Source organism: Salvelinus fontinalis, unplaced genomic scaffold (assembly GCF_029448725.1).
Source record: "Salvelinus fontinalis isolate EN_2023a unplaced genomic scaffold, ASM2944872v1 scaffold_0003, whole genome shotgun sequence".
Lineage (NCBI taxonomy): Eukaryota > Metazoa > Chordata > Actinopteri > Salmoniformes > Salmonidae > Salvelinus > Salvelinus fontinalis.
In genome coordinates, this window is record NW_026600212.1 from 1,662,164 (window position 1) to 1,682,927 (window position 20,764).

Consider the following 20,764-nt stretch of genomic DNA (forward strand, 5'->3'; position numbering starts at 1 on the left):
GTATCTACCACCCCACTACCACTATCAGATTAGAGCCATAAGGGCACTAGGCATCTATCACCCCACTACCACTATCAGATTATAGCCATAAAGGCACTAGGCATCTACCACCCCACTACCACTATCAGATTAGAGCCATAATGGAGACTAGGTATCTACCACCCCACTACCACTATCAGATTAGAGCCATAAGGGCACTAAGCATCTACCACCCCACTACCACTATCAGATTAGAGCCATAAAGGCACTAGGCATCTACCACCCCACTACAACTATCAGATTAGAGCCATAATGGAGACTAGGTATCTACCACCCCACTACCACTATCAGATTAGAGCCATAATGGAGACTAGGTATCTACCACCCCACTACCACTATCAGATTAGAGCCATAAGGGCACTAAGCATCTACCACCCCACTACCACTATCAGATTAGAGCCATAATGGAGACTAGGTATCTACCACCCCACTACCACCATCAGATTAGAGCCATAATGGAGACTAGGTATCTACCAAACCACTACCACTACCAGATTAGAGCCATAATGGAGACTAGGTATACCACCCCATTACCACTATCAGATTAGAGCCATAATGGAGACTAGGTATCTACCACCCCACTACCACTATCAGATTAGAGCCATAATGGAGACTAGGTATCTACCAACCCACTACCACTATCAGATTAGAGCCATAAGGGCGATAGGTATCTACCACCCCACTACCACTATCAGATTAGAGCCATAAGGGCACTAGGCATCTATCACCCCACTACCACTATCAGATTAGAGCCATAAAGGCACTAGGCATCTACCACCCCACTACCACTATCAGATTAGAGCCATAATGGAGACTAGGTATCTACCACCCCACTACCACTATCAGATTAGAGCCATAAGGGCACTAAGCATCTACCACCCCACTACCACTATCAGATTAGAGCCATAATGGAGACTAGGTATCTACCACCCCACTACCACTATCAGATTAGAGCCATAGTGGAGACTAGGTATCTACCACCCCACTACCACTACCAGATTAGAGCCATACTGGAGACTAGGTATCTACCAAACCACTACCACTACCAGATTAGAGCCATAATGGAGACTAGGTATCTACCACCCCATTACCACTATCAGATTAGAGCCATAATGGAGACTAGGTATCTACCACCCCACTACCACTATCAGATTAGAGCCATAATGGAGACTAGGTATCTACCACCCCACTACCTCTATCAGATTAGAGCCATAATGGAGAGTAGGTATCTTCCACCCCACTACCACTATCAGATTAGAGCCATAATGGAGACTAGGTATCTACCACCCCACTACCACTATCAGATTAGAGCCATAATGTAGACTAGGTATCTACCACCCGTCTACCACTACCAGATTAGAGCCATCATGGAGACTAGGTATCTACCACCCCACTACCACTATCAGATTAGAGCCATAAGGGCACTAGGCATCTATCACCCCACTACCACTATCAGATTAGAGCCATAATGGAGACTAGGTATCTACCACCCCACTACCACTATCAGATTAGAGCCATAATGGAGACTAGGTATCTACCACCCCACTACCACTACCAGATTAGAGCCATACTGAAGACTAGGTATCTGCCACCCCACTATCACTATCAGATTAGAGACATAAGGGCACTAGGTATCTACCACCCCACTACCACTATCAGATTAGAGCCATAATGGAGACTAGGTATCTACCACCCCACTACCACCATCAGATTAGAGCCATAATGGAGACTAGGTATCTACCACCCCACTACCACTACCAGATTAGAGCCATACTGGAGACTAGGTATCTACCAAACCACTACCACTACCAGATTAGAGCCATAATGGAGACTAGGTATACCACCCCATTACCACTATCAGATTAGAGCCATAATGGAGACTAGGTATCTACCACCCCACTACCACTATCAGATTAGAGCCATAATGGAGACTAGGTATCTACCAACCCACTACCACTATCAGATTAGAGCCATAAGGGCACTAGGCATCTATCACCCCACTACCACTATCAGATTAGAGCCATAATGGAGACTAGGTATCTGCCACCCCACTATCACTATCAGAATAGAGCCATAAGGGCACTAGGTATCTACCACCCCACTACCACTATCAGATTAGAGCCATAAGGGCACTAGGCATCTATCACCCCACTACCACTATCAGATTAGAGCCATAAAGGCACTAGGCATCTACCACCCCACTACCACTATCAGATTAGAGCCATAATGGAGACTAGGTATCTACCACCCCACTACCACTATCAGATTAGAGCCATAAGGGCACTAAGCATCTACCACCCCACTACCACTATCAGATTAGAGCCATAATGGAGACTAGGTATCTACCACCCCACTACCACTATCAGATTAGAGCCATAGTGGAGACTAGGTATCTACCACCCCACTACCACTACCAGATTAGAGCCATACTGGAGACTAGGTATCTACCAAACCACTACCACTACCAGATTAGAGCCATAATGGAGACTAGGTATCTACCACCCCATTACCACTATCAGATTAGAGCCATAATGGAGACTAGGTATCTACCACCCCACTACCACTATCAGATTAGAGCCATAATGGAGACTAGGTATCTACCACCCCACTACCTCTATCAGATTAGAGCCATAATGGAGAGTAGGTATCTTCCACCCCACTACCACTACCAGATTAGAGCCATACTGGAGACTAGGTATCTACCAAACCACTACCACTACCAGATTAGAGCCATAATGGAGACTAGGTATCTACCACCCCATTACCACTATCAGATTAGAGCCATAATGGAGACTAGGTATCTACCACCCCACTACCACTATCAGATTAGAGCCATAATGGAGACTAGGTATCTACCACCCCACTACCTCTATCAGATTAGAGCCATAATGGAGAGTAGGTATCTTCCACCCCACTACCACTATCAGATTAGAGCCATAATGGAGACTAGGTATCTACCACCCCACTACCACTATCAGATTAGAGCCATAATGTAGACTAGGTATCTGCCACCCCACTATCACTATCAGAATAGAGCCATAAGGGCACTAGGTATCTACCACCCCACTACCACTATCAGATTAGAGCCATAAGGGCACTAGGCATCTATCACCCCACTACCACTATCAGATTAGAGCCATAAAGGCACTAGGCATCTACCACCCCACTACCACTATCAGATTAGAGCCATAATGGAGACTAGGTATCTACCACCCCACTACCACTATCAGATTAGAGCCATAAGGGCACTAAGCATCTACCACCCCACTACCACTATCAGATTAGAGCCATAATGGAGACTAGGTATCTACCACCCCACTACCACTATCAGATTAGAGCCATAGTGGAGACTAGGTATCTACCACCCCACTACCACTACCAGATTAGAGCCATACTGGAGACTAGGTATCTACCAAACCACTACCACTACCAGATTAGAGCCATAATGGAGACTAGGTATCTACCACCCCATTACCACTATCAGATTAGAGCCATAATGGAGACTAGGTATCTACCACCCCACTACCACTATCAGATTAGAGCCATAATGGAGACTAGGTATCTACCACCCCACTACCTCTATCAGATTAGAGCCATAATGGAGAGTAGGTATCTTCCACCCCACTACCACTATCAGATTAGAGCCATAATGGAGACTAGGTATCTACCACCCCACTACCACTATCAGATTAGAGCCATAATGTAGACTAGGTATCTACCACCCCTCTACCACTACCAGATTAGAGCCATAATGGAGACTAGGTATCTACCACCCCACTACCACTATCAGATTAGAGCCATAAGGGCACTAGGCATCTATCACCCCACTACCACTATCAGATTAGAGCCATAAAGGCACTAAGCATCTACCACCCCACTACCACTATCAGATTAGAGCCATAATGGAGACTAGGTATCTACCACCCTACTACCACTATCAGATTAGAGCCATAAGGGCACTAGGCATCTACCACCACACTACCACTATCAGATTAGAGCCATAAAGGCACTAGGCATCTACCACCCCACTACCACTATCAGATTAGAGCCATAAGGACACTAGGCATCTACCACCCCACTACCACTATCAGATTAGAGCCATAATGGAGACTAGGTATCTACCACCCCACTACCACTATCAGATTAGAGCCATAAGGGCAGTAGGCATCTACCACCCCACTACCACTATCAGATTAGAGCCATAATGGAGACCAGGTATCTACCTCCCCACTACCACTATCAGATTAGAGCCATAATGGAGACTAGGCATCTATCACCCCACTACCACTATCAGATTAGAGCCAAAAAGGCACTAGGCATCTACCACCCCACTACCACTATCAGATTAGAGCCATAATGGAGACTAGGTATCTACCACCCCACTACCACTATCAGATTAGAGCCATAGTGGAGACTAGGTATCTACCACCCCACTACCACTACCAGATTAGAGCCATACTGGAGACTAGGTATCTACCACCCCACTACCACTATCAGATTAGAGCCATAGTGGAGACTAGGTATCTACCACCCCACTACCACTACCAGATTAGAGCCATACTGGAGACTAGGTATCTACCAAACCACTACCACTACCAGATTAGAGCCATAATGGAGACTAGGTATCTACCACCCCATTACCACTATCAGATTAGAGCCATAATGGAGACTAGGTATCTACCACCCCACTACCTCTATCAGATTAGAGCCATAATGGAGAGTAGGTATCTTCCACCCCACTACCACTATCAGATTAGAGCCATAATGGAGACTAGGTATCTACCACCCCACTACCACTATCAGATTAGAGCCATAATGTAGACTAGGTATCTACCACCCCTCTACCACTACCAGATTAGAGCCATAATGGAGACTAGGTATCTACCACCCCACTACCACTATCAGATTAGAGCCATAAGGGCACTAGGCATCTATCACCCCACTACCACTATCAGATTAGAGCCATAAAGGCACTAAGCATCTACCACCCCACTACCACTATCAGATTAGAGCCATAATGGAGACTAGGTATCTACCACCCTACTACCACTATCAGATTAGAGCCATAAGGGCACTAGGCATCTACCACCACACTACCACTATCAGATTAGAGCCATAAAGGCACTAGGCATCTACCACCCCACTACCACTATCAGATTAGAGCCATAAGGACACTAGGCATCTACCACCCCACTACCACTATCAGATTAGAGCCATAATGGAGACTAGGTATCTACCACCCCACTACCACTATCAGATTAGAGCCATAAGGGCACTAGGCATCTACCACCCCACTACCACTATCAGATTAGAGCCATAATGGAGACCAGGTATCTACCTCCCCACTACCACTATCAGATTAGAGCCATAATGGAGACTAGGCATCTATCACCCCACTACCACTATCAGATTAGAGCCAAAAAGGCACTAGGCATCTACCACCCCACTACCACTATCATATTAGAGCCATAATGGAGACTAGGTATCTACCAAACCACTACCACTACCAGATTAGAGCCATAATGGAGACTAGGTATCTACCTCCCCACTACCACTATCAGATTAGAGCCATAATGGAGACTAGGCATCTATCACCCCACTACCACTATCAGATTAGAGCCAAAAAGGCACTAGGCATCTACCACCCCACTACCACTATCATATTAGAGCCATAATGGAGACTAGGTATCTACCAAACCACTACCACTACCAGATTAGAGCCATAATGGAGACTAGGTATCTACCACCCCATTACCACTATCAGATTAGAGCCATAATGGAGACTAGGTATCTACCACCCCACTACCACTATCAGATTAGAGCCATAATGGAGACTAGGTATCTACCACCCCACTACCTCTATCAGATTAGAGCCATAATGGAGAGTAGGTATCTTCCACCCCACTACCACTATCAGATTAGAGCCATAATGGAGACTAGGTATCTACCACCCCACTACCACTATCAGATTAGAGCCATAATGTAGACTAGGTATCTACCACCCCTCTACCACTACCAGATTAGAGCCATAATGGAGACTAGGTATCTACCACCCCACTACCACTATCAGATTAGAGCCATAAGGGCACTAGGCATCTATCACCCCACTACCACTATCAGATTAGAGCCATAAAGGCACTAGGCATCTACCACCCCACTACCACTATCAGATTAGAGCCATAATGGAGACTAGGTATCTACCACCCTACTACCACTATCAGATTAGAGCCATAAGGGCACTAGGCATCTACCACCACACTACCACTATCAGATTAGAGCCATAAAGGCACTAGGCATCTACCACCCCACTACCACTATCAGATTAGAGCCATAAGGACACTAGGCATCTACCACCCCACTACCACTATCAGATTAGAGCCATAAAGGCACTAGGCATCTACCACCCCACTACCACTATCAGATTAGAGCCATAATGGAGACTAGGTATATACCACCCCACTACCACTATCAGATTAGAGCCATAATGGAGACTAGGTATCTACCACCCCACTACCACTACCAGATTAGAGCCATAATGGAAACTAGGTATCTACCACCCCACTACCACTATCAGATTAGAGCCATAATGGAGACTAGGTATCTACCACCCCACTACCACTATCAGATTGGAGCCATAATGGAGACTAGGTATCTACCACCCCACTACCACTATCAGATTAGAGCCATAATGGAGACTAGGTATCTACCACCCCACTACCACTATCAGATTAGAGCCATAATGGAGAGTAGGTATCTTCTACCCCACTACCACTATACGATTAGAGCCATAATGGAGACTAGGTATCTACCACCCCACTACCACTATCATATTAGAGCCATAATGGAGACTAAACATCTACCACTATCAGATTAGAGCCATAAGGGCACTAAGCATCTACCACCCCACTACCACTAACAGATTAGAGCCATAATGGAGACTAGGTATCTACCACCCCACTACCACCATCAGATTAGAGCCATAATGGAGACTAGGTATCTACCACCCCACTACCACTACCAGATTAGAGCCATACTGGAGACTAGGTATCTACCAAACCACTACCACTACCAGATTAGAGCCATAATGGAGACTAGGTATACCACCCCATTACCACTATCAGATTAGAGCCATAATGGAGACTAGGTATCTACCACCCCACTACCACTATCAGATTAGAGCCATAATGGAGACTAGGTATCTACCACCCCACTACCACTATCAGATTAGAGCCATAAGGGCACTAGGCATCTATCACCCCACTACCACTATCAGATTATAGCCATAAAGGCACTAGGCTTCTACCACCCCACTACCACTATCAGATTAGAGCCATAATGGAGACTAGGTATCTGCCACCCCACTATCACTATCAGATTAGAGCCATAAGGGCACTAGGTATCTACCACCCCACTACCACTATCAGATTAGAGCCATAAGGGCACTAGGCATCTATCACCCCACTACCACTATCAGATTAGAGCCATAAAGGCACTAGGCATCTACCACCCCACTACCACTATCAGATTAGAGCCATAATGGAGACTAGGTATCTACCACCCCACTACCACTATCAGATTAGAGCCATAAGGGCACTAAGCATCTACCACCCCACTACCACTATCAGATTAGAGCCATAATGGAGACTAGGTATCTACCACCCAACTACCACTATCAGATTAGAGCCATAATGGAGACTAGGTATCTACCACCCCACTACCACTACCAGATTAGAGCCATACTGGAGACTAGGTATCTACCAAACCACTACCACTACCAGATTAGAGCCATAATGGAGACTAGGTATCTACCACCCCATTACCACTATCAGATTAGAGCCGTAATGGAGACTAGGTATCTACCACCCCACTACCACTATCAGATTAGAGCCATAATGGAGACTAGGTATCTACCACCCCACTACCTCTATCAGATTAGAGCCATAATGGAGAGTAGGTATCTTCCACCCCACTACCACTATCAGATTAGAGCCATAATGGAGACTAGGTATACCACCCCATTACCACTATCAGATTAGAGCCATAATGGAGACTAGGTATCTACCACCCCACTACCACTATCAGATTAGAGCCATAATGGAGACTAGGTATCTACCACCCCACTACCACTATCAGATTAGAGCCATAAGGGCACTAGGCATCTATCACCCCACTACCACTATCAGATTATAGCCATAAAGGCACTAGGCTTCTACCACCCCACTACCACTATCAGATTAGAGCCATAATGGAGACTAGGTATCTGCCACCCCACTATCACTATCAGATTAGAGCCATAAGGGCACTAGGTATCTACCACCCCACTACCACTATCAGATTAGAGCCATAAGGGCACTAGGCATCTATCACCCCACTACCACTATCAGATTAGAGCCATAAAGGCACTAGGCATCTACCACCCCACTACCACTATCAGATTAGAGCCATAATGGAGACTAGGTATCTACCACCCCACTACCACTATCAGATTAGAGCCATAAGGGCACTAAGCATCTACCACCCCACTACCACTATCAGATTAGAGCCATAATGGAGACTAGGTATCTACCACCCCACTACCACTATCAGATTAGAGCCATAATGGAGACTAGGTATCTACCACCCCACTACCACTACCAGATTAGAGCCATACTGGAGACTAGGTATCTACCAAACCACTACCACTACCAGATTAGAGCCATAATGGAGACTAGGTATCTACCACCCCATTACCACTATCAGATTAGAGCCGTAATGGAGACTAGGTATCTACCACCCCACTACCACTATCAGATTAGAGCCATAATGGAGACTAGGTATCTACCACCCCACTACCACTATCAGATTAGAGCCATAATGTAGACTAGGTATCTACCACCCCTCTACCACTACCAGATTAGAGCCATAATGGAGACTAGGTATCTACCACCCCACTACCACTATCAGATTAGAGCCATAAGGGCACTAGGCATCTATCACCCCACTACCACTATCAGATTAGAGCCATAAAGGCACTAGGCATCTACCAACCCACTACCACTATCAGATTAGAGCCATAATGGAGACTAGGTATCTACCACCCTACTACCACTATCAGATTAGAGCCATAAGGACACTAGGCATCTACCACCCCACTACCACTATCAGATTAGAGCCATAAAGGCACTAGGCATCTACCACCCCACTACCACTATCAGATTAGAGCCATAATGGAGACTAGGTATATACCACCCCACTACCACTATCAGATTAGAGCCATAATGGAGACTAGGTATCTACCACCCCACTACCACTACCAGATTAGAGCCATAATGGAAACTAGGTATCTACCACCCCACTACCACTATCAGATTAGAGCCATAATGGAGACTAGGTATCTACCACCCCACTACCACTATCAGATTAGAGCCATAATGGAGACTAGGTATCTACCACCCCACTACCACTATCAGATTGGAGCCATAATGGAGACTAGGTATCTACCACCCCACTACCACTATCAGATTAGAGCCATAATGGAGACTAGGTATCTGCCACCCCACTACCACTATCAGATTAGAGCCATAATGGAGACTAGGTATCTACCACCCCACTACCACTATCATATTAGAGCCATAATGGAGACTAGACATCTACCACTATCAGATTAGAGCCATAAGGGCACTAGACATCTACCACCCCACTACCACTATCAGATTAGAGCCATAATGGAGACTAGGTATCTACCACCCCACTACCACTATCAGATTAGAGCCATAATGGTGACTAGGTATATACCACCCCACTACCACTATCAGATTAGAGCCATAATGGAGACTAGACATCTACCACTATCAGATTAGAGCCATAAGGGCACTAGACATCTACCACCCCACTACCACTATCAGATTAGAGCCATAATGGAGACTAGGTATCTACCACCCCACTACCACTATCAGATTAGAGCCATAATGGAGACTAGGCATCTACCACCCCACTACCACTATCAGATTAGAGCCATAAAGGCAATAGGCAGCTACCACCCCACTACCACTATCATATTAGAGCCATAAGGGCACTAGGCATCTACCACCCCACTACCACTATCAGATTAGAGCCATAAAGGCACTAGGCATCTACCACCCCACTACCACTATCAGATTAGAGCCATAATGGAGAAGGTATCTACCACCCCACTACCACTATCAGATTAGAGCCATAATGGAGACTAGGTATCTACCACCCCACTACCTCTATCAGATTACAGCCATAATGGAGAGTAGATATCTTCCACCCCACTACCACTATCAGATTAGAGCCATAATGGAGACTAGGTATCTAACACCCCACTACCACTATCAGATTAGAGCCATAATGGAGACTAGGTATCTACCACCCCTCTACCACTATCAGATTAGAGCCATAATGGAGACTAGGTATCTACCACCCCACTACCACTATCAGATTAGAGCCATACGGGCACTAGGCATCTATCACCCCACTACCACTATCAGATTAGAGCCATAAAGGCACTAGGCATCTACCACCCCACTACCACTATCAGATTAGAGCCATAATGGAGACTAGGTATCTACCACCCTACTACCACTATCCGATTAGAGCCATAAGGGCACTATGCATCTACCACCCCACTACCACTATCAGATTAGAGCCATAAAGGCACTAGGCATCTACCACCCCACTTCCACTATCAGATTAGAGCCATAATGGAGACTAGGTATCTATCACCCCACTACCACTATCAGATTGGAGCCATAATGGAGACTAGACATCTACCACTATCAGATTAAAGCCATAAGGGCACTAGACATCTACCACCCCACTACCACTATCAGATTAGAGCCATAATGGAGACTAGGTATCTACTACCCCACTACCTCTATCAGATTAGAGCCATAATGGAGACTAGGTATCTCCCACCCCACTACCACTATCAGATTAGAGCCATAATGGAGACTAGGTATCTACCACCCCACTACCGTTATCAGATTAGAGCAATAACGGAGACTAGACATCTACCACTATCAGATTATAGCCATAAGGGCACTAGGCATCTACCACCCCACTACCACAATCAGATTAGAGCCATAACAGAGACTAGGTATCTACCACCCAACTACATCTATCAGATTAGAGCCATAATGGAGACTAGGTATCTCCCACCCCACTACCACTATCAGATTAGAGCCATAATGGAGACTAGGTATCTACCACCCCACTACCACTATCAGATTAGAGCCACAAGGGCACTAGGCATCTATCACCACACTACCACTATCAAATTAGAGCCATAAGGGAACTAGGCATCTATCACCCCACTACCACTATCAGATTAGAGCCATAAAGGCACTAGGCATCTACCACCCCACTACCACTATCAGATTAGAGCCATAAGGGCACTAGGCATCTATCACCCCACTACCACTATCAGATTAGAGCCATAATGGAGACTAGGTATCTACCACCCCACTACCACTATCAGATTAGAGCCATACGGGCACTAGGCATCTACCACCCCACTACCACTATCAGATTAGAGCCATAAAGGCACTAGGCATCTACCACCCCACTACCACTATCAGATTAGAGCCATAATGGAGACTAGGTATCTACCACCCCACTACCACTACCAGATTAGAGCCATAATGGGCACTAGGTATCTCCCACCCCACTACCACGATCAGATTAGAGCCATAATGGAGACTAGGTATCTACCACCCCACTACCACTATCAGATTAGAGCCATAATGGAGACTAGACATCTACCACTATCAGATTAGAGCCATAAGGGCACTAGACATCTACCACCCCACTACCACTATCAGATTAGAGCGATAATGGAGACTAGGTATCTACCACCCCACTACCACTATCAGATTAGAGCCACAAGGGCACTAGGCATCTATCACCACACTACCACTATAAGATTAGAGCCATAAGGGCACTAGGCATCTATCACCCCACTACCACTATCAGATTAGAGCCATAATGGAGACTAGGCATCTACCACCCCACTACCACTATCAGATTAGAGCCATAATGGAGACTAGGTATCTACCACCCCACTACCACTATCAGATTAGAGCCATAATGGAGACTAGGTATCTACCACCCCACTACCACTACCAGATTAGAGCCATAATGGAGACTAGGTATCTACCACCCCACTACCTCTATCAGATTAGAGCCATAATGGAGAGTAGATATCTTCCACCCCACTACCACTATCAGATTAGAGCCATAATGGAGACTAGGTATCTAACACCCCACTACCACTATCAGATTAGAGCCATAATGGAGACTAGGTATCTACCACCCCTCTACCACTATCAGATTAGAGCCATAATGGAGACTAGGTATCTACCACCCCACTACCACTATCAGATTAGAGCCATAATGGAGACTAGGTATCTACCACCCCACTACCACTATCAGATTAGAGCCAAAAGGGAAATAGGCATCTATCACCCCACTACCACTATCAGATTAGAGCCATAAAGGCACTAGGCATCTACCACCCCACTACCACTATCAGATTAGAGCCATAATGGAGACTAGGTATCTACCACCCTACTACCACTATCAGATTAGAGCCATAAGGGCACTATGCATCTACCACCCCACTACCACTATCAGATTAGAGCCATAAAGGCACTAGGCATCTACCACCCCACTTCCACTATCAGATTAGAGCCATAATGGAGACTAGGTATCTATCACCCCACTACCACTATCAGATTAGAGCCATAATGGAGACTAGGTATCTACCACCCCACTACCACTACCAGATTAGAGCCATAATGGAGACTAGGTATCTACCACCCCACTACCACTATCAGATTAGAGCCATAATGGAGACTAGGTATCTACCACCCCACTACCACTATCAGATTAGAGCCATAATGGAGACTGGGTATCTACCACCCCACTAGCACTATTAGATTAGAGCCATAATGGAGACTAGGTATCTACCACCCCACTACCACTACCAGATTAGAGCCATAATGGAGACTAGGTATCTACCACCCCACTACCACTATCAGATTAGAGCCATAATGGAGACTAGGTATCTCCCACCCCACTACCACTATCAGATTAGAGCCATAATGGAGACTAGGTATCTACCACCCCACTACCGTTATCAGATTAGAGCAATAATGGAGACTAGACATCTACCACTATCAGATTAGAGCCATAAGGGCACTACACATCTACCACCCCACTACCACAATCAGATTAGAGCCATAACAGAGACTAGGTATCTACCACCCAACTACATCTATCAGATTAGAGCCATAATGGAGACTAGGTATCTCCCACCCCACTACCACTATCAGATTAGAGCCATAATGGAGACTAGGTATCTACCACCCCACTACCACTATCAGATTAGAGCCACAAGGGCACTAGGCATCTATCACCACACTACCACTATCAAATTAGAGCCATAAGGGCACTAGGCATCTATCACCCCACTACCACTATCAGATTAGAGCCATAAAGGCACTAGGCATCTACCACCCCACTACCACTATCAGATTAGAGCCATAAGGGCACTAGGCATCTATCACCCCACTACCACTATCAGATTAGAGCCATAAAGGCAATAGGCATCTACCACCCCACTACCACTATCAGATTAGAGCCATAATGGAGACTAGGTATCTACCACCCCACTACCACTATCAGATTAGAGCCATACGGGCACTAGGCATCTACCACCCCACTACCACTATCAGATTAGAGCCATAAAGGCACTAGGCATCTACCACCCCACTACCACTATCAGATTAGAGCCATAATGGAGACTAGGTATCTACCACCCCACTACCACTACCAGATTAGAGCCATAATGGGCACTAGGTATCTACCACCCCACTACCACTATCAGATTAGAGCCATAATGGAGACTAGGTATCTACCACCCCACTACCGTTATCAGATTAGAGCAATAATGGAGACTAGACATCTACCACTATCAGATTAGAGCCATAAGGGCACTAGACATCTACCACCCCACTACCACAATCAGATTAGAGCCATAACAGAGACTAGGTATCTACCACCCAACTACATCTATCAGATTAGAGCCATAATGGAGACTAGGTATCTCCCACCCCACTACCACTATCAGATTAGAGCCATAATGGAGACTAGGTATCTACCACCCCACTACCACTATCAGATTAGAGCCACAAGGGCACTAGGCATCTATCACCACACTACCACTATCAAATTAGAGCCATAAGGGCACTAGGCATCTATCACCCCACTACCACTATCAGATTAGAGCCATAAAGGCACTAGGCATCTACCACCCCACTACCACTATCAGATTAGAGCCATAAGGGCACTAGGCATCTATCACCCCACTACCACTATCAGATTAGAGCCATAAAGGCAATAGGCATCTACCACCCCACTACCACTATCAGATTAGAGCCATAATGGAGACTAGGTATCTACCACCCCACTACCACTATCAGATTAGAGCCATACGGGCACTAGGCATCTACCACCCCACTACCACTATCAGATTAGAGCCATAAAGGCACTAGGCATCTACCACCCCACTACCACTATCAGATTAGAGCCATAATGGAGACTAGGTATCTACCACCCCACTACCACTACCAGATTAGAGCCATAATGGGCACTAGGTATCTACCACCCCACTACCACTATCAGATTAGAGCCATAATGGAGACTAGGTATCTACCACCCCACTACCACTATCAGATTAGAGCCATAATGGAGACTAGACAACTACCACTATCAGATTAAAGCCATAAGGGCACTAGACATCTACCACCCCACTTCCACTATCAGATTAGAGCCATAATGGAGCTTAGGTATCTACCACCCCACTACCTCTATCAGATTAGAGCCATAATCGAGACTAGGTATCTCCCACCCCACTACCACTATCAGATTAGAGCCATAATGGAGACTAGGTATCTACCACCCCACTACCACTATCAGATTAGAGCCATAATGGAGACTAGACATCTACCACTATCAGATTAGAGCCATAAGGGCACTAGACATCTACCACCCCACTACCACTATCAGATTAGAGCCATAATGGAGACTAGGTATCTACCACCCCACTACATGTATCAGATTAGAGCGATAATGGAGACTAGGTATCTACCACCCCACTACCACTATCAGATTAGAGCCACAAGGGCACTAGGCATCTATCACCACACTACCACTATAAGATTAGAGCCATAAGGGCACTAGGCATCTATCACCCCACTACCACTATCAGATTAGAGCCATAAAGGCACTAGGCATCTACCACCCCACTACCACTATCAGATTAGAGCCTTAATAGAGACTAGGTATCTACCACCCCACTACCACTATCAGATTAGAGCCATAAGGGCACTAGGCATCTACCACCCCACTACCACTATCAGATTAGAGCCATAAAGGCACTAGTCATCTACCACCCCACTACCACTATTAGATTAGAGCCATAATGGAGACTAGGTATCTATCACCCCACTACCACTATCAGATTAGAGCCATAATGGAGCCTAGACATCTACCACTATCAGATTAAAGCCATAAAGGCACTAGACATCTACCACCCCACTACCACTATCAGATTAGAGCCATAATGGAGACTAGGTATCTACCACCCCACTACCACTACCAAATTAGAGCCACAATGGAGACTAGGTATATACCACCCCACTACCACTATCAGATTAGAGCCACAAGGGCACTAGGCATCTATCACCACACTACCACTATCAGATTAGAGCCATAAGGGCACTAGGCATCTATCACCCCACTACCACTATCAGATTAGAGCCATAAAGGCACTAGGCATCTATCACCCCACTACCACTATCAGATTAGAGCCATAATAGAGACTAGGTATCTACCACCCCACTACCACTATCAGATTAGAGCCATAATGGAGACTAGGTATCTACCACCCCACTACCACTATCAGATTAGAGCCATAAGGGCACTAGACATCTACCAACCCACTACCACTATCAGATTAGAGCCATAATGGAGACTAGGTATCTACCACCCCACTACATCTATCAGATTAGAGCGATAATGGAGACTAGGTATCTCCCACCTCACTACCACTATCAGATTAGAGCCATAATGGAGACTAGGTATCTACCACCCCACTACCACTATCAGATTAGAGCCACAAGGGCACTAGGCATCTATCACCACACTACCACTATCAGATTAGAGCCATAAGGGCACTAGGCATCTATCACCCCACTACCACTATCAGATTAGAGCCATAATGGAGACTAGACATCTACCACTATCAGATTAGAGCCATAAGGGCACTAGACATCTACCACCCCACTACCACTATCAGATTAGATCCATAATGGAGACTAGGTATCTACCACCCCACTACATGTATCAGATTAGAGCGATAATAGAGACTAGGTATCTACCACCCCACTACCACTATCAGATTAGAGCCACAAGGGCACTAGGCATCTATCACCACACTACCACTATAAGATTAGAGCCATAAGGGCACTAGGCATCTATCACCCCACGACCACTATCAGATTAGAGCCATAAGGGCTCTAGGCATCTATCACCCCACTACCACTATCAGATTAGAGCCATAAAGGCACTAGGCATCTACCACCCCACTACCACTATCAGATTAGAGCCATAATAGAGACTAGGTATCTACCACCCCACTACCACTATCAGATTAGAGCCATAAGGGCACTAGGCATCTACCACCCCACTACCACTATCAGATTAGAGCCATAAAGGCACTAGTCATCTACCACCCCACTACCACTATCAGATTAGAGCCATAATGGAGACTAGACATCTACCACTATCAGATTAGAGCCATAAGGGCACTAGACATCTACCACCCCACTACCACTATCAGATTAGAGCCATAATGGAGACTAGGTATCTACCACCCCACTACATGTATCAGATTAGAGCGATAATGGAGACTAGGTATCTACCACCCCACTACCACTATCAGATTAGAGCCACAAGGGCACTAGGCATCTATCACCACACTACCACTATAAGATTAGAGCCATAAGGGCACTAGGCATCTATCACCCCACTACCACTATCAGATTAGAGCCATAAAGGCACTAGGCATCTACCACCCCACTACCACTATCAGATTAGAGCCTTAATAGAGACTAGGTATCTACCACCCCACTACCACTATCAGATTAGAGCCATAAGGGCACTAGGCATCTACCACCCCACTACCACTATCAGATTAGAGCCATAAAGGCACTAGTCATCTACCACCCCACTACCACTATTAGATTAGAGCCATAATGGAGACTAGGTATCTATCACCCAACTACCACTATCAGATTAAAGCCATAAAGGCACTAGTCATCTACCACCCCACTACCACTATTAGATTAGAGCCATAATGGAGACTAGGTATCTATCACCCCACTACCACTATCAGATTAGAGCCATAATGGAGCCTAGACATCTACCACTATCAGATTAAAGCCATAAAGGCACTAGACATCTACCACCCCACTACCACTATCAGATTAGAGCCATAATGGAGACTAGGTATCTACCACCCCACTACCACTACCAAATTAGAGCCACAATGGAGACTAGGTATATACCACCCCACTACCACTATCAGATTAGAGCCACAAGGGCACTAGGCATCTATCACCACACTACCACTATCAGATTAGAGCCATAAGGGCACTAGGCATCTATCACCCCACTACCACTATCAGATTAGAGCCATAAAGGCACTAGGCATCTATCACCCCACTACCACTATCAGATTAGAGCCATAATAGAGACTAGGTATCTACCACCCCACTACCACTATCAGATTAGAGCCATAATGGAGACTAGGTATCTACCACCCCACTACCACTATCAGATTAGAGCCATAAGGGCACTAGACATCTACCAACCCACTACCACTATCAGATTAGAGCCATAATGGAGACTAGGTATCTACCACCCCACTACATCTATCAGATTAGAGCGATAATGGAGACTAGGTATCTCCCACCTCACTACCACTATCAGATTAGAGCCATAATGGAGACTAGGTATCTACCACCCCACTACCACTATCAGATTAGAGCCACAAGGGCACTAGGCATCTATCACCCCACTACCACTATCAGATTAGAGCCATAATGGAGACTAGACATCTACCACTATCAGATTAGAGCCATAAGGGCACTAGACATCTACCACCCCACTACCACTATCAGATTAGATCCATAATGGAGACTAGGTATCTACCACCCCACTACATGTATCAGATTAGAGCGATAATAGAGACTAGGTATCTACCACCCCACTACCACTATCAGATTAGAGCCACAAGGGCACTAGGCATCTATCACCACACTACCACTATAAGATTAGAGCCATAAGGGCACTAGGCATCTATCACCCCACGACCACTATCAGATTAGAGCCATAAGGGCTCTAGGCATCTATCACCCCACTACCACTATCAGATTAGAGCCATAAAGGCACTAGGCATCTACCACCCCACTACCACTATCAGATTAGAGCCATAATAGAGACTAGGTATCTACCACCCCACTACCACTATCAGATTAGAGCCATAAGGGCACTAGGCATCTACCACCCCACTACCACTATCAGATTAGAGCCATAAAGGCACTAGTCATCTACCACCCCACTACCACTATCAGATTAGAGCCATAATGGAGACTAGACATCTACCACTATCAGATTAGAGCCATAAGGGCACTAGACATCTACCACCCCACTACCACTATCAGATTAGAGCCATAATGGAGACTAGGTATCTACCACCCCACTACATGTATCAGATTAGAGCGATAATGGAGACTAGGTATCTACCACCCCACTACCACTATCAGATTTGAGCCACAAGGGCACTAGGCATCTATCACCACACTACCACTATAAGATTAGAGCCATAAGGGCACTAGGCATCTATCACCCCACTACCACTATCAGATTAGAGCCATAAAGGCACTAGGCATCTACCACCCCACTACCACTATCAGATTAGAGCCTTAATAGAGACTAGGTATCTACCACCCCACTACCACTATCAGATTAGAGCCATAAGGGCACTAGGCATCTACCACCCCACTACCACTATCAGATTAGAGCCATAAAGGCACTAGTCATCTACCACCCCACTACCACTATTAGATTAGAGCCATAATGGAGACTAGGTATCTATCACCCAACTACCACTATCAGATTAAAGCCATAAAGGCACTAGTCATCTACCACCCCACTACCACTATTAGATTAGAGCCATAATGGAGACTAGGTATCTATCACCCCACTACCACTATCAGATTAGAGCCATAATGGAGCCTAGACATCTACCACTATCAGATTAAAGCCATAAAGGCACTAGACATCTACCACCCCACTACCACTATCAGATTAGAGCCATAATGGAGACTAGGTATCTACCACCCCACTACCACTACCAAATTAGAGCCACAATGGAGACTAGGTATATACCACCCCACTACCACTATCAGATTAGAGCCACAAGGGCACTAGGCATCTATCACCACACTACCACTATCAGATTAGAGCCATAAGGGCACTAGGCATCTATCACCCCACTACCACTATCAGATTAGAGCCATAAAGGCACTAGGCATCTATCACCCCACTACCACTATCAGATTAGAGCCATAATAGAGACTAGGTATCTACCACCCCACTACCACTATCAGATTAGAGCCATAATGGAGACTAGGTATCTACCACCCCACTACCACTATCAGATTAGAGCCATAAGGGCACTAGACATCTACCAACCCACTACCACTATCAGATTAGAGCCATAATGGAGACTAGGTATCTACCACCCCACTACATCTATCAGATTAGAGCGATAATGGAGACTAGGTATCTCCCACCTCACTACCACTATCAGATTAGAGCCATAATGGAGACTAGGTATCTACCACCCCACTACCACTATCAGATTAGAGCCACAAGGGCACTAGGCATCTATCACCACACTACCACTATCAGATTAGAGCCATAAGGGCACTAGGCATCTATCACCCCACTACCACTATCAGATTAGAGCCATAATGGAGACTAGACATCTACCACTATCAGATTAGAGCCATAAGGGCACTAGACATCTACCACCCCACTACCACTATCAGATTAGATCCATAATGGAGACTAGGTATCTACCACCCCACTACATGTATCAGATTAGAGCGATAATAGAGACTAGGTATCTACCACCCCACTACCACTATCAGATTAGAGCCACAAGGGCACTAGGCATCTATCACCACACTACCACTATAAGATTAGAGCCATAAGGGCACTAGGCATCTATCACCCCACAACCACTATCAGATTAGAGCCATAAGGGCTCTAGGCATCTATCACCCCACTACCACTATCAGATTAGAGCCATAAAGGCACTAGGCATCTATCACCCCACTACCACTATCAGATTAGAGCCATAATAGAGACTAGGTATCTACCACCCCACTACCACTATCAGATTAGAGCCATAAGGGCACTAGGCATCTACCACCCCACTACCACTATCAGATTAGAGCCATAAAGGCACTAGTCATCTACCACCCCACTACCACTATCAGATTAGAGCCATAATGGAGACTAGACATCTACCACTATCAGATTAGAGCCATAAGGGCACTAGACATCTACCACCCCACTACCACTATCAGAT